This window comes from Petromyzon marinus (genome assembly GCF_048934315.1).
Source record: "Petromyzon marinus isolate PM22_M1 ecotype Great Lakes invasive population chromosome 83 unlocalized genomic scaffold, UKy_Petmar_22M1.pri1.0 chr83_unloc.2, whole genome shotgun sequence".
NCBI lineage: Eukaryota > Metazoa > Chordata > Hyperoartia > Petromyzontiformes > Petromyzontidae > Petromyzon > Petromyzon marinus.
Window position 1 is genome coordinate 569,150 of NW_027422635.1, and position 16,888 is coordinate 586,037.

Consider the following 16,888-nt stretch of genomic DNA (forward strand, 5'->3'; position numbering starts at 1 on the left):
TCACTACTACTACACTAGTACTATACTATCACTACTACTACACTATCACTACTACTACACTATCACTACTACTATACTATCACTACTACTACACTAGTACTACACTATCACTACTACTACACTAGTACTATACTATCACTACTACACTAGTACTATACTATCACTACTACTACACTAGTACTATACTATCACTACTACTATAATACTACTACACTATCACTACTACACTAGTACTATACTATCACTACTACACTAGTACTATACTATCACTACTACTACACTAGTACTATACTATCACTACTACACTATCACTACTACTACACTAGTACTATACTATACTATCACTACATCACTATCACTACTACACTATCACTACTACTACACTAGTACTATACTATCACTACTACACTGAGGAGCGTGAGAGTCAGCGGAGAGACGCTGATGAGGAGCGTGAGGCTCAGCGGAGACAGGTCACTAACTACATCACTGTCACTACTACTACACTAGTACTATACTATCACTACTACTACACTAGTACTATACTATCACTACTGCTACTACACTAGTACTATACTATCACTACTACTACACTAGTACTATACTATCACTACTACTACTACACTAGTACTATACTATCACTACTACTACACTAGTACTATACTATCACTACTACTACACTAGTACTATACTATCACTACTACTACACTAGTACTATACTATCACTACTACTACACTAGTACTATACTATCACTACTACTACACTAGTACTATACTATCACTACTACTACACTATCACTACTACTACACTATCACTACTACTACACTAGTACTATACTATCACTACTACTACACTAGTACTATACTATCACTACTACTACACTATCACTACTACACTATCACTATCACTACTATACTATCACTACTACACTAGTACTATACTATCACTACTACTACACTATCACTACTACACTATCACTACTACACTATCACTACTACACTATCACTACTATACTATCACTACTACACTAGTACTATACTATCACTACTACTACACTATCACTACTACTACACTCACTACTACACTATCACTACTACACTATCACTATACTATTACTACTACTATACTACTACTATAGTATCACTACTACTATTACACTATCACTACTATTATTACACTATCACTACTACTACACTTTCACTACTACTATACTATCACTACTACACTACAACTAGTACTATACTAGTACTATACTACTACTACACTATCACTACTACTACTACACTATCAAAAGTACTACTACTATACTATCACTACTACTATACTATCACTACAACTACACTAGTACTATACTATCACTACTACTACTATACTATCACTACTACACTACTACTACTACACTACTATACTATTACTACTACTACACTAGTACTATACTGTCACTACTACTACACTAGTACTATACTATCACTACTACTACACTAGTACTATACTATCACTACTACTACACTAGTACTATACTGTCACTACTACTACACTAGTACTATACTATCACTACTACTACACTAGTACTATACTATCACTACTACTACACTAGTACTATACTATCACTACTACTACACTAGTACTATACTATCACTACTACTACACTAGTACTATACTATCACTACTACTACACTAGTACTATACTATCACTACTACTATCACTAGTACTATACTATCACTACTACACTGAGGAGCGTGAGAGTCAGCGGAGACAGGTCACTAACTACATCACTATCACTACTACTACACTAGTACTATACTATCACTACTACTACACTAGTACTATACTATCACTACTACTACACTAGTACTATACTATCACTACTACACTAGTACTATACTATCACTACTATACTATTACTATCACTACTACACTATCACTACTACTACACTATCACTACTACTACACTATCACTACTACACTATCACTACTACACTATCACTACTACTACACTAGTACTATACTATCACTACTACACTAGTACTATACTATCACTACTACACTAGTACTATACTATCACTACTACTACACTAGTACTATACTATCACTACTACTACACTAGTACTATACTATCACTACTATTACACTAGTACTATACTATCACTACTACTACACTGTCACTACTACTACACTACTACACTAGTACTATACTATCACTACTACTATCACTAGTACTATACTATCACTACTACACTATCACTACTACACTACTACTACACTACTACTATACTATCACTACTACTATCACTACTACTACACTAGTACTATACTATCACTACTACTAAGCTGAGGAGCGTGAGGCTCAGCGGAGACAGGTCACTAACTACATCACTGTCACTACTACTACACTAGTACTATACTATCACTACTACTACACTAGTACTATACTATCACTACTACTATACTAGTACTATACTATCACTACTACTACACTAGTACTATACTATCACTACTACTACACTAGTACTATACTATCACTACTTCTACACTAATACTATACTATCACTACTACTATACTAGTACTATACTATCACTACTACTACACTAGTACTATACTATCACTACTACTACACTAGTACTATACTATCACTACTACTACACTATCACTACTACTACACTATCACTACTACTACACTAGTACTATACTATCACTACTACTACACTAGTACTATACTATCACTACTACTACACTAGTACTATACTATCACTACTACTACACTATCACTACTACACTATCACTACTATACTATCACTACTACACTAGTACTATACTATCACTACTACACTATCACTACTACACTATCACTACTACACTATCACTATCACTACTACACTATCACTACTATACTATCACTACTACACTAGTACTATACTATCACTACTACTACACTATCACTACTACTACTACACTATCACTACTACTACACTATCACTACTACTACACTATCACTACTACACTATCACTATACTATTACTACTACTATACTACTACTATAGTATCACTACTATTATTACACTATCACTACATCACTATCACTACTATACTTCTACACTATCACTATCACTACTATACTACTATACTATCACTACTACTATTACACTATCACTACTATTATTACACTATCACTACTACTACACTTTCACTACTACTATACTATCACTACTACACTAGTACTATACTAGTACTATACTACTACTACTACACTATCACTACTACTACTACACTATCACTAGTACTACTACTATACTATCACTACTACTACTATACTATCACTACTACACTACTACTACTACACTACTATACTATCACTACTACTACACTAGTAGTATACTATCACTACTACTACACTAGTACTATACTATCACTACTACTACACTAGTACTATACTATCACTAGTACTACACTAGTACTATACTATCACTACTACTACACTAGTACTATACTATCACTACTACTACACTAGTACTATACTATCACTACTACTACACTAGTACTATACTATCACTACTACTACACTATCACTACTACACTAGTACTATACTATCACTACTACTACACTAGTACTATACTATCACTACTACTACACTAGTACTATACTATCACTACTACTACACTAGTACTATACTATCACTACATCACTATGACTACTACTACACTATCACTACTACTACTACTACACTATCACTACTACTACACTACTACTATACTATTACTATCACTACTACTATACTATCACTAGTACTATACTATCACAGCTACTACTATACTATCACTACTACTATACTATCACTGCTACTACTATACTATCACTACTACTACTATACTATCACTACTACTATACTATCACTGCTACTATACTATCACTACTACTACACTACTATCACTACTACTATACTATCACTACTACTACTATACTATCACTACTACTATACTATCACTACTACTACACTATCACTACTACTACACTATCACTACTACTACTACTACATCACTATCACTACTACTATACTATCACTACTACTACACTATCACTACCACTATACTATCACTACTACTACTACACTATCACTACTACTACTACATCACTACTACTACTACATCACTATCACTACTACTACTACACTATCACTACTACACTATCACTACTACTACACTATCACTATTACTATACTGTCACTACTACACTACTACTACTAAACTGTCACTACTACTATACTACTACTACACTATCACTACTACTACACTACTACTACACTACTACTACACTATCACTACTACACTATCACTACTACTACACTAGTACTATACTATCACTACTACGCTGAGGAGCGTGAGAGTCAGCGGAGACAGGTCACTAACTACATCACTGTCACTATTACTACACTACTATTACACTATCACTACATCACTATCACTACTATACTATCACTACTACTATTACACTATCACTACTACTACACTATCACTACTACTATACTATCACTACTACTACACTACTACACTATCACTACTATACTATCACTACTACTATACTATCACGACTACTACACTACTACACTATCACTACTACTACACTAGTACTATACTATCACTACTACTACACTACTACACTATCACTACTACTACACTATCACTACTACTACACTAGTACTATACTATCACTACTACTATCACTACTATACTATCACTACTACACTATCACTACTACTACACTATCACTACTACTACACTATCACTACTACTACACTATCACTGCTACTACACTATCACTACTACTACTATTACACTATCACTACATCACTGTCACTACTACTACTACACTACTACTACTATACTATCAATACATCACTGTCACTACTACTAGTATACTATCACTACTACACTACTATACTATCACTACTACACTACTATACTATCACTACTACACTACTACTATACTATCACTACTACTACTACACTATCATTACTACTACACTACTACTATACTATCACTACTACTACTATCACTACTACTACACTATCACTACTACTACACTATCACTACTACTACATTATCACTACTACTACTACACTACTACACTAGTACTATACTATCACTACTACGCTGACGTGGAGCATGAGACTCAGCGGAGACAGGTCACTACATCACTATCACTACATCACTATCACTACTACACTATCACTACTACTACACTATCACTACTACTATACTATCACTACTACATCACTATCACTACATCACTGTCACTACTACACTACTACTATCACTACTACACTATCACTACTACTATACTATCACTACATCACTGTCACTACTACTACTACTACACTACTACTACTATACTATCACTACTACTACTACACTATCACTACTATACTATCACTACTACTACTACACTACCACTACACTACTACTACACTATCACTACTACTACACTATCACTACTACTACTACACTACTACTGCACTACTACTACACTATCACTACTACTACACTATCACTACTACTACTACACTACTACTGCACTACTACTACACTATCACTACTACTACACTATCACTACTACACTACTACTACACTCACTACTACTACACTACTACTACACTATCACTACTACTATACTATCACTACTACTACACTATCACTACTACACTACTACTATACTATCACTACTACTATACTATCACTACTACTATACTATCACTACTACACTACTACACTATCACTACTACTACACTACTACACTACTACTACACTATCACTACTACTACACTACTACTACTACACTATCACTACTACTACACTACTACTAGTATACTATCACTACTACACTACTATACTATCAGTACTACTACCACTACACTATTACTACACTACCACTACTACCATTACTACCACACTACCACTACTACCACTACTACCACACTACCACTACTACCACACTACCACTACTACCACTACTACCACACTACCACTACTACTACCACTACTACCACACTACCACTACTACCACACTACCACTACTACCACACTACCACACTACTACTACCACTACTACCACACTACCACTACTACCACACTACCACTAGTACCACACTACCACTACTACTACCACACTACCACTACTACCACACTACCACTACTACTACCACTACTACCATACTACCACTACTACCACACTACCACTACTACCACACTACCACTACTACCACACTACCACTACTACCACACTACCACTACTACCACACTACCACTACTTCCACTACTACCACTACTACCACACTACTACCACTACTACCACACTACCACTACTACCACACTACCACACTACTACTACACTACTACCACTACTACCACACTACCACTACTACCACACTACCACTACTACCACACTACCACTACTACCACACTACCACTACTACCACTACTACCACACTACCACTACTACTACACTACCACTACTATCACACTACCACTACTACTACACTACCACTACTACCACTACTACCACACTACCACTACTACTACACTACCACTACTACCACTACTACCACACTACCACTACTACTACACTACCACTACTACCACTACTACCACACTACCACTACTACTACACTACCACTACTACCACTACTACCACACTACCACTACTACTACACTACCACTACTATCACACTACCACTACTACCACTACTACTACACTACCACTACTACCACTACTACCACACTACCACTACTACCACACTACCACTACTACCACACTACCACTACTACCACTACTACCACACTACCACTACTACCACACTACCACACTACTACCACACTACCACTACTACTACACTACCACTACTACCACACTACCACTACTACCACACTACCACTACTACCGCACTACCACTACTACCACACTACCACTACTACTACCACACTACCACTACTACCACACTACTACACTACCACACTACTACCACACTACCACTACTACCACACTACTACACTACCACACTACTACTACTACCACACTACCACTACTACCACACTACCACACTACTACTACTACCACTACTACCACACTACCACTACTACCACACTACCACTACTACCACTACTACCACACTTCCACTACTACCACCACTATCACACTACCACTACTACCACACTACCACACTACCACTACTACCACACTACCACACTACCACTACTACTACACTACCACTACTACCACACTACCACACTACCACTACTACCACAATACCACTACTACTACCACACTACCACTACTACCACACTACTACCACACTACCACTACTACCACACTACCACTACTACCACACTACCACTACTACCACACTACCACTACTACCACTACTACCACACTACCACTACTACCACACTACCACACTACCACTACTACCACAATACCACTACTACTACCACACTACCACTACTACCACACTACTACCACACTACCACTACTACCACACTACCACTACTACCACACTACCACACTACCACTAGTACCACTACTACCACACTACCACTACTACCACTACTACCACACTACCACTACTACCACACTACCACACTACTACCACACTACCACTACTACCACACTACCACTACTACCACTACTACCACACTACCACTACTACCACACTACCACACTACTACCACACTACCACTACTACCACACTACCACTACTACCACTACTACTACACTACTACTACCACTACTACCACACTACCACTACTACCACACTACCACACTACCACTACTACCACACTACCATTACTACCACACTACCACTACTACTACACTACCACTACTACCACACTACCACTACTTCCACTACTACCACACTACCACCACACTACCACTACTACCACACTACCACACTACTACCACACTACCACTACTACCACACTACCACTACTACCACTACTACTACACTACTACTACCACTACTACCACACTACCACTACTACCACACTACCACTACTACCACACTACCATTACTACCAAACTACAACTACTACTACACTACCACTACTACCACACTACTACCACTACTACCACACTACCACTACTATCACACTACCACTACTACCACACTACCACTACTACCACACTACCACTACTACCACTACTACTACACTACTACCACACTACCACTACTACCACACTACCACTACTACCACTACTACCACACTACCACTACCACACTACCACACTACCACTACTACCACACTACCACTACTACCACACTACCACTACTACTACTACACTACTACCACACTACCACTACTACCACTACTACCACACTACCACTACTATCACACTACCACTACTACCACACTACCCCACTACCACTACTACTATTACACTACTACCACACTACCACTACTACCACTACTACTACTACACTACTACCACTCTACCACACTACCACTACTACCACACTACCACTACCCACTACTACCACACTACCACACTACCACTACTACTACACTACCACTACTACCACACTACCACCACTACCACACTACTACTACACTACCACTACTACCACACTACCACACTACCACTACTACTACACTACCACTACTACCACACTACCACTACTACCACACTACCACTACTACCACACTACCACTACTGCCACTACTACTACACTACTACCACACTACCACTACTACCACACTACCACTACTACCACTACTACCACACTACCACACTACCACTACTACCACACTACCACTACTACCACACTACCACTAGTACCACTACTACCACACTACCACTACTACCACACTACCACTACTACCACACTACCACTACTACCACTACTACCACACTACCACTACTACCACTGCTACCACACTACCACTACTACCACTACTACCACACTACCACTACTACCACACTACCACACTACCACTACTACCACACTACCACTACTACTACCACACTACCACTACTACCACACTACTACCACACTACCACTACTACCACACTACCACTACTACCACACTACCACTCTACCACTACTACCACACTACTACACACTACCACTACTACCACTACTACCACACTACTACCACACTACCACTACTACCACACTACCACTCTACCACTACTACCACACTACTACCACACTACCACTACTACCACACTACCACTACTACCACACTACCACTACTACCACACTACCACTACTACCACTACTACCACACTACCACTACTACCACACTACCACACTACCACTACTACCACACTACCACTACTACCACTACTACCACACTACCACTACTACCACACTACCACTACTACCACACTACCACTACTACCACACTACCACACTACCACTACTACTACACTACCACTACTACCACTACTACCACACTACCACTACTACCACACTACCACTACTACCACACTACCACTACTACCACACTACCACACTACCACTACTACCACTACTACCACACTACCACTACTACCACTACTACCACACTACCACTACTACCACACTACCACACTACCACTACTACCACACTACCACTACTACCACACTACCACTACTACCACTACTACCACACTACCACTACCACACTACCACACTACCACTACTACCACACTACCACTACTACCACACTACCACTACTACTACTACACTACTACCACACTACCACTACTACCACTACTACCACACTACCACTACTATCACACTACCACTACTACCACACTACCCCACTACCACTACTACTATTACACTACTACCACACTACCACTACTACCACTACTACTACTACACTACTACCACACTACCACACTACCACTACTACCACACTACCACTACTACCACTACTACCACACTACCACACTACCACTACTACTACACTACCACTACTACCACACTACCACCACTACCACACTACTACTACACTACCACTACTACCACACTACCACACTACCACTACTACTACACTACCACTACTACCACACTACCACTACTACCACACTACCACTACTACCACACTACCACTACTGCCACTACTACTACACTACTACCACACTACCACTACTACCACACTACCACTACTACCACTACTACCACACTACCACACTACCACTACTACCACACTACCACTACTACCACACTACCACTAGTACCACTACTACCACACTACCACTACTACCACACTACCACTACTACCACACTACCACTACTACCACTACTACCACACTACCACTACTACCACTGCTACCACACTACCACTACTACCACACTACCACACTACCACTACTACTACACTACCACTACTACCACACTACCACTACTACCACACTACCACACTACCACTACTACCACACTACCACACTACCACTACTACCACACTACCACTACTACCACTACTATCACTACTACTACACTACTACCACACTACCACTACTACCACACTACCACTACTACCACTACTACCACACTACCACTAGTACCACTACTACCACACTACCACACTACCACTACTACCACACTACCACTACTACCACACTACCACTACTACCACTACTACCACACTACCACTACTACCACTACTACCACACTACCACTACTACCACACTACCACTACTACCACTACTACCACACTACTACCACTATTACTACACTACTACTACACTACCACTACTACCACTACTACCACACTACCACTACTACACTACTACCACACTACCACTACTACCACTACTATCACACTACCACTACTACCACACTACCACTACTACCACACTACCACACTACCACTAGTACCACACTACCACTACTACCACTACTACCACACTACACTACTACCACACTACCACTACTACTACTACTACCACACTACCACTACTACTACACTACCACTACTACCAACTTACCACTACCACTACTACCTACTACTACCACACTACCACTAACTACCACACTACCACTACTACTACCACACTACCACTACTAACTACACTACTACCACACTACCACCACTACTACCACTACTACCACACTAACTACTACTACACACACACACTACTACCACCACTACCACTACTACCACTACTACCACACTACCACACTACCACTACTATCACACTACCACTACTACCACACTACCACTACTACTACTACACTACTACCACTACTACCACACTACCACTACTACCACACTACCACTACTACCACTACTACTACTACACTACTACCACACTACCACTACTACCACTACTACCACACTACCACTACTATCACACTACCACTACTACCACTACTACCACACTACCCCACTACCACTACTACTACTACACTACTACCACACTACCACTACTACCACTACTACTACTACACTACTACCACACTACCACTACTACCACTACTACCACACTACCACTACTACCACACTACCACAGTACCACACTACCACTACTACCACTACTACCACACTACCACACTACCACTACTACTACACTACCACTACTACCACACTACCACACTACCACTACTACCACACTACCACTACTACCACACTACCACTACTACCACACTACCACTAGTACCACTACTACCACACTACCACTACTACCACACTACCACTACTACCACACTACCACTACTACCACTACTACCACACTACCACTACTACCACACTACCACTACTACCACACTACCACTACTACCACACTACCACTACTACCACACTACCACACTACCACTAGTACCACTACTACCACTACTACCACACTAACACTACTACCACTACTACCACACTACCACTACTACCACACTACCACACTACTACCACACTACCACTACTACCACACTACCACTACTACCACTACTACCACACTACCACTACTACCACACTACCACACTACTACCACACTACCACTACTACCACACTACCACTACTACCACTACTACTACACTACTACATACCACTACTACCACACTACCACTACTACCACACTACCACACTACCACTACTACCACACTACCATTACTACCACACTACCACTACTACTACACACCACTACTACCACACACCACTACTACCACTACTACCACACTACACCACACTACCACTACTACCACACTACCACACTACTACCACACTACCACTACTACCACACTACCACTACTACCACTACTACTACACTACTACTACCACTACTACCACACTACCACTACTACCACACTACCACACTACCACTACTACCACACTACCATTACTACCAAACTACCACTACTACTACACTACCACGTACTACCACACTACTACCACTACTACCACACTACCACTACTATCACACTACCACTACTACCACACTACCACTACTACCACACTACCACTACTACCACTACTACTACACTACTACCACACTACCACTACTACCACACTACCACTACTACCACTACTACCACACTACCACACTACCACTACCACACTACCACACTACCACACTACCACACACCACTACTACCACACTACCACACTACTACTACACTACTACCACACACCACTACTACCACTACTACCACCTACCACTACTATCACACTACCACTACTACCACACTACCCCACTACCACTACTACTACTACACTACTACCACACTACCACTACTACCACTACTACTACTACACTACTACCACACTACCACTACTACCACTACTACCACACTACCACTACTACCACACCACTACGACCTCTACTACCACACTACCACACTACCACTACTACTACACTACCACTACTACCACACTACCACTACTACCACACTACCACACTACTACTAAACTACCACTACTATCACACTACCACTACTACCACACTACCACTACTGCCACTACTACTACACTACTACCACACTACCACTACTACCACACTACCACTACTACCACACTACCACACTACCACTACTACCACACTACCACTACTACCACACTACCACTAGTACCACTACTACCACACTACCACTACTACCACACTACCACTACTACCACACTACCACTACTACCACTACTACCACACTACCACTACTACCACTACTACCACACTACCACTACTACCACTACTACCACACTACCACTACTACCACACTACCACACTACCACTACTACCACACTACTACCACACTACCACTACTACCACACTACCACTACTACCACACTAACACACTACCACTACTACCACACTACCACTACTACCACTACTACCACACTACCACACTACCACTACTACCACACTACCACTACTACCACACTACCACACTACCACTACTACCACACTACCACACTACCACTACTACCACACTACCACTCTACCACTACTACCACACTACCACACTACCACTACTACCACACTACCACTACTACCACACTACTACCACACTACCACTACTACCACACTACCACACTACCACTACTACCACACTACCACACTACCACTACTACCACACTACCACTACTACCACTACTACCACACTACCACTACTACCACACTACCACTACTACCACACTACCACACTACCACTACTACCACACTACCACACTACCACTACTACCACACTACCACTCTACCACTACTACCACACTACTACCACACTACCACTACTACCACACTACCACTACTACCACTACTACCACACTACCACTACTACCACACTACCACTACTACCACACTACCACTACTACCACACTACCACACTACCCCTACTACCACTACTACCACACTACCACACTACTACTACACTACCACACTACCACTACTACCACACTACCACACTACTACTACACTACCACACTACCACACTACCACTACTACCACACTACCACTCTACCACTACTACCACACTACCACACTACCACTACTACCACACTACCACTACTACCACTACTACCACACTACCACTACTACCACACTACCACTACTACCACACTACTACCGGCACTGTAGTATCAGCGTTGTACTGTACAGGAGGTGGTACCTCAGCGCCGGGCCCTGCTGTGGTACAGTGGCACAGTAGCACAGTGGTACAGTGGCGCGGTGGTACAGTGGCACAGTGGCACACTAGCACAGTGGTACAGTGACACCGTGGCACAGTAGCACAGTGGTACAGTGGCACAGTGGTACAGTGGCACAGTGGCAGTGGTACAGTGTTACAGTGCGTGATGTACTGTACAGGAGTGGCTCGCGAGCGCCAGCGCCGGGCCCTGCTGATGTACAGTGGCACCGTGTTACAGTGGCACAGTGTTACAGTGGCACAGTGGTACAGTGTTACAGTGTTACAGTGACAGTGTTACAGTGGCACAGTGTTAGTGTTACAGTGTTACAATGCCAGTGTTACAGTGGCACAGTGTTACAGTGATACAGTGGCACAGCGGCACAGTGTTACAGTGTCACAGTGGTACAGTGTTACAGTGTTGCAGTGACAGTGTTACAGTGGTACAGTGTTACAGCGGCACAGTGTTACAGTGACAGTGTTACAGTGGCACAGTGTTACAGTGGCACAGTGTTACAGTGTTACAGTGATACAGTGACACAGTGACACAGTGGTACAGTGCTAGTGTGTTGTACTGTACAGGAGGTGGCTCACGAGCGCCAGCGCCGGGCCCTGCTGATGTACAGTGTTACAGTGACAGTGTTACAGTGTTACAGTGATACAGTGTTACAGTGATACAGTGTTACAGTGTTACAGTGATACAGTGTTACAGTGACAGTGTTAGTGGCACAGTGGTACAGTGGTACAGTGTTAGTGTGTTGTACTGTACAGGAGGTGGCTCGCGAGCGCCAGCGCCGGGCCCTGCTGTGGTACAGTGTTACAGTGACAGTGTTACAGTGTTACAGTGATACAGTGTTACAGTGTTACAATGACAGTGTTACAGTGTTACAGTGATACAGTGTTACAGTGTTACAATGACAGTGTTACAGTGGCACAGTGTTACAGTGATACAGCGTTACAGTGCCACAGTAACAGTGGTACAGTAGCACAGTGTTACAGTGATACAGTGATACAGTGTTACAGTGACAGTGTCACAGTGGTACAGTGTTACAGTGGTACAGTGTCACAGTGACACAGTGACACAGTGGTACAGTGTTACAGTGGTACAGTGACACAGTGGTACAGTGTTACAGTGTTACAGTGGTACAGTGTTACAGTGACACAGTGGCACAGTGGTACAGTGACAGTGTTACAGTGATACAGTGTTACAGTGCCACAGTGTTACAGTGTGTTGTACTGTACAGGAGGTGGCTCGCGAGCGCCAGCGCCGGGCCCTGCTGTGGTACAGTGGCACAGTGGTACAGTGACACTGATACAGTAGCACAGTGTTACAGTGGTACAGTGTTACAGTGACAGTGATACAGTGGTACAGTGTTACAGTGTTACAGTGACACAGTTTTACAGTGACAGTGTTACAGTGTTACAGTGTGATGTACTGTACAGGAGGTGGCTCGCGAGCGTCAGCGTCGGGCCCTGCTGTGGTACAGTGGCACAGTGGTACAGTGACACTGATACAGTCGCACAGTGTTACAGTGTTACAGTGTGTTGTACTGTACAGGAGGTGGCTCGTGAGCGCCAGCGTCGGGCCCTGCTGTGGTACAGTGGCACAGTGGTACAGTGACACTGATACAGTAGCACAGTGTTACAGTGTTACAGTGTGTTGTACTGTACAGGAGGTGGCTCGTGAGCGCCAGCGTCGGGCCCTGCTGTGGTACAGTGGCACAGTGGTACAGTGACACTGATACAGTAGCACAGTGTTACAGTGTTACAGTGTGTTGTACTGTACAGGAGGTGGCTCGTGAGCGCCAGCGTCGGGCCCTGCTGTGGTACAGTGGCACAGTGGTACAGTGACACTGATACAGTAGCACAGTGTTACAGTGTTACAGTGTGTTGTACTGTACAGGAGGTGGCTCGTGAGCGCCAGCGTCGGGCCCTGCTGTGGTACAGTGGCACAGTGGTACAGTGACACTGATACAGTAGCACAGTGTTACAGTGTTACAGTGTGTTGTACTGTACAGGAGGTGGCTCGTGAGCGCCAGCGTCGGGCCCTGCTGTGGTACAGTGGCACAGTGGTACAGTGACACTGATACAGTAGCACAGTGTTACAGTGTTACAGTGTGTTGTACTGTACAGGAGGTGGCTCGTGAGCGCCAGCGTCGGGCCCTGCTGTGGTACAGTGGCACAGTGGTACAGTGACACTGATACAGTAGCACAGTGTTACAGTGTTACAGTGTGTTGTACTGTACAGGAGGTGGCTCGTGAGCGCCAGCGTCGGGCCCTGCTGTGGTACAGTGGCACAGTGGTACAGTGACACTGATACAGTAGCACAGTGTTACAGTGTTACAGTGTGTTGTACTGTACAGGAGGTGGCTCGTGAGCGCCAGCGTCGGGCCCTGCTGTGGTACAGTGTTACAGTGGTACAGTGTTACAGTGACACAGTGACACAGTGTTACAGTGTTACAGTGATACAGTGGTACAGTGTTACAGTGTGTGTTGTACTGTACAGGAGGTGGCTCGTGAGCGTCAGCGTCGGGCCCTGCTGTGGTACAGTGTTACAGTGTTACAGTGATACAGTGTTACAGTGGTGCAGTGTTATAGTGACACAGTTTTACAGTGACAGTGTTACAGTGTTACAGTGCGTGATGTACTGTACAGGAGGTGGCTCGTGAGCGCCAGCGTCGGGCCCTGCTGTGGTACAGTGTTACAGTGTTACAGTGATACAGTGTTACAGTGGTGCAGTGTTATAGTGACACAGTTTTACAGTGACAGTGTTACAGTGTTACAGTGCGTGATGTACTGTACA

At 42.6% G+C, this 16,888-nt stretch overlaps 1 protein-coding gene across 1 annotated transcript in view; it reads left to right on the forward strand.

Moving 5' to 3' along the window:
* Window positions 1-16,888, forward strand: part of LOC116938298 (FAS-associated factor 2-A-like) — a 103,567-nt gene that overhangs the window by 78,068 nt on the left and 8,611 nt on the right. The gene's annotated exons all lie outside the window — the stretch shown is intronic.